We start from the raw sequence: 3880 nt of genomic DNA on the forward strand, positions 1-3880 counted from the left end.
TAGCTATTTTGACTATTTTACTTTATTTCGTCGCAAAAGAAAAGTTACAAAAATATATATATAAATTTTAGTTTATGTATTTCTCAGAAACTTGAAAAAATACAAAAATTGTACTTTATTTTGGTACTTTATATAATTTCAAAAATTACAAAAAAATATAGTTCTATTAATGTTTTGTAGTCATTTTAATTTTGAAAAAAATACAAAAATATTACTTTATATTTTATCTTTATATAAAACACGAAAATTACAAAAATAGTTTTATTAATGTTTGTAGCTATTTTAATCTTGAAAAAATATTAAAAAAATAGTTTTGTTTTAAATGTTAGTCTTATTTTGGTAGTTATTTTACTTACATATGATTAATTGAACAACGTCGTGTTCTTATTCTCGGGTCCGGGCAAAAGAATAATATTTGAGTTTAAACTACCCGTTTTTAGGCCTAATTTTCGGGCCTAGCCCATAATAATCTGAGTCCACCACACATGGGGGACACGCGTGGGGAACACGGACGGAACCCCACACACGGGGAACCCCACCACGCATGGGGGACACAAGTCTTGAACCCCACCATGCATGGGGGTCCATTTTCTTTGCAAAAGGGCTACAAAATACACAGACAATGGGGGATTTTTTGGAAGGGGACAGACTTTGGAAAATTTGAGCACTGTTCATCTTCTTCCTTCTTTGAAGGAACGAAGACCCTAAAAACCCCTACCCAAAACCACCGGCTTCACCATCCTCACGTCCAACGACCATCCAAACTACCAGCCCACGACCACTTCTTCTCCCTCGTCGTAACCAAAAACCAGTCCGGCGATCCTCCATTAAATCCGACGACCACTGCTATTTCGCCATCGTCTTCTTCACCATCGGAACCAGCGAGACCCCTACTCCCTCACGTCCAAAATGCCACCACCAAACAGGCCCGTCAAAAAACCTACCCCCCCCCCCCAGCCAGCGAGCTCCAGCTCCACCAAAACAACCATCACAATTGCTTCACCATCTTCAGTCCAACGCGCAGCTTTTGCTGCGTTGCTGCCATTGTTGCTTCGTCTTTCACAAGCAGCAGCTGCTGCGTTTCTTCGTCGTCCAGCCTCATCGTCCCATCTCGTCCAGCTCCTGCTCATCGTCACTGCCCGTCGACCCCACATCCAAACGCCATAATCATCATCACCTTCTTCGTCGTTCAGCCCCGTCGACTCTACTGTTGCTTCGTCGTTCGGGCAGCAGTTGTTGCTGCGTTGCCGAGCAGCTGTCGCTACATTTCTTCTCCTTCGTCGCCAACACTACTCCTTCAGTCCGAAGAACCATAGCCTGCTTCTTCCTCATATCCAAACGACCCTCCATAGCCTGCTTCTTCCTCATATCCAAACGACCCTCCATAGCCTGCTTCTTCCTCTAACCAATCAGTCTAGTTATCGATGTTTCTTCACTGTCGTCGTGCAGTCTGTTGAGGTCGTCTTTGGTTCGTCGAGGTCCGGTACGTCGAGGTTGTTGTCCGAGGTTTCGTCGCAGTTCCAACGCATCAGACGTTAATCACAAGTAGGTCACCTCGGCCCATGTCCTTCATATTTGTTGTTGGTAATATGTACATGTGATGTTGGAAATACAATCCTAGTTCATGCGGATAGTACGCGAATTGAGAAAGACATATATACATGATGTTTGTGAATTGTTAGTTTTGTTAATTAACTCCGTATGGTATTGAAATTTGGCCGTGAACGTCTTTTCCTTTGTTTCGTTACTTTAAGTAGTTATTTGGCATTTTGTTTCTTCATGTTTAGATTGTTGTTATCCAAATATTTGTCATAATAGGGGTTTGTACACATTCTGAAAGGTGTTAATTATTTTAGTTCATCTTAATAGTTGTTTATACATGTAGTAGTAATGTTAAAATTATAGTAGTAATTTTAATTCCACGGAAAAATACTCGTTTCATCAAATAAGTTCAATCTACAACCCATGACCTCGCAAAGTAGCAATAATGTAGTTATTTTAGCCTTATCCTTTTTAAAAAAATAAGAATGAGACGAACGTCGCCAAATAAAAATACAATTTGCGGGGCCCTCAATAATTGGTCATAATAAATACTTAGATTCCGGGACGGGCCGTTTCGCAAATTTCACGGCCCTACCCAAAATAATGATACGCTAGTCGCTTTAGGCGCGTATTTAATAATGTTATCTCCTTAAACTCGGGTGCACATTTATGAGACCCAAATCCAAATCTCAACGGAATCGAAATGTGTCTCTAATCGCGGGTACATTGATTGTGGCATGGTCTGAGATGCATTTCCATGACGTTGCAAATTCTTTTTTTTTAATAATGAATGAGATGAGCCTCAACAAACAAACAATGCACAAGCTGTGGGGCCCTCTAAATGTATATATTAAAATACTTAGAATTCGAGGACAGGCCGTTTAGCGAATTTTACGGCCTTCCCCAAAATAACAAGACGCTAGTTGCTTTAGGCGCGCCTTTAATAATTTATTTTCCTTAACTCGGGTGCACATTTATGTGACCCAAATCCAAATCTCAACCGAGTCGAGATATGCCAAACAACTACGGGTGCATTGATGTAACGTGGTTCGAGATATGTTTCCACGACGTTGCAATTCTCGTAAAATAATAACAATAAGTAAGAAAGCGGTAAAAAGATAAAATTTTGCACATAAGTTCATATTTGTATAAAATCAGATAATCAAGCCGAATATAACAGTTGAGCGACCGTGCTAGAACCACGGAACTCGGGAATGCCTAACACCTTCTCCCGGGTTAACAGAATTCCTTATCCGGATTTCTGGTTTGCGGACTGTAATATGGAGTCATTCTTTTCCTTGATTTGGGATAAAAATTGGTGACTTGGGACACCCTAAATCTCCCAAGTGGCGACTCTGAAATAAATAAATAAATCCTGTTTCGATTGTCCTTTAATTGGAAAAAACTCCCTTGTACCCTCTCGGGTGCGGAAAAAGGAGGTGTGACACAACTAATTGATGCTACTGCAGGACATGAATTATTAATTTTTTTAGATGTATATTCAGGATACAATCAGATCAAAATGGATCCGATAGATGAAGAAAAAACTTCCTTCATAACTCACAGGGGGACTTACTATAATAAAGTAATGTCTTTTGGTCTCAAAAATGCTGGTGCAACATATCAAAGACTAGTGACTAAAATGTTTCAAGAACATTTGGGGAAAACTATGGAAGTCTATATAGACGACATGCTCGTCAAAACTCAACATTCAAGGGATCATATATCACACTTGTCTGATGCATTTCAGATTTTGCGAAAATTTAATATGAAATAAAATCCTGAGAAGTGTGCATTCGATGTTGCATCAGGTAAGTTTTTAGGTTTTCTTGTCTCTAACTGTGGTATTGAAGTGAATCTCACACAGATTAAGGCCATTGAAGAAATCCCTGACATACTTACAAGTAAAAAAGAAGTGCAGAGGTTGACAGGAAGAATTGCAGCCTTGGGAAGATTCATTTCTAAATCATCAGAAAAGTTCTTTAAATTCTTTTCAGCTCTTAAAAAGCAAGATCATTTCGAATGGAATAAGGAATGTCAACAGTCACTCAAAAATTTGAAGACATACTTATCAAATCCGCCACTGCTCGCAAAACCAAAGGTTGGGGAAAGACTGCTCATCCACCTTAATGTCTCAGAAGTAGCGGTAAGTGTTGTTTTAGTCCGTGAGGACCAAGGTATACAATCTCCGATCTATTATGTCAGCAAATCTTTATTAGATGCGGAGACGCGGTATCATCAATTAGAAAAGCTTGCACTTGCATTAATCATGACATCTAGAAAATTAAGGCCTTATTTTCAATGTCATCCTATTGTTGTAGTAACTGCTTATCCATTA

The sequence above is a fragment of the Nicotiana sylvestris genome, chromosome 10 (assembly GCF_000393655.2).
Source record: "Nicotiana sylvestris chromosome 10, ASM39365v2, whole genome shotgun sequence".
Taxonomy (NCBI): Eukaryota; Viridiplantae; Streptophyta; class Magnoliopsida; order Solanales; family Solanaceae; genus Nicotiana; species Nicotiana sylvestris.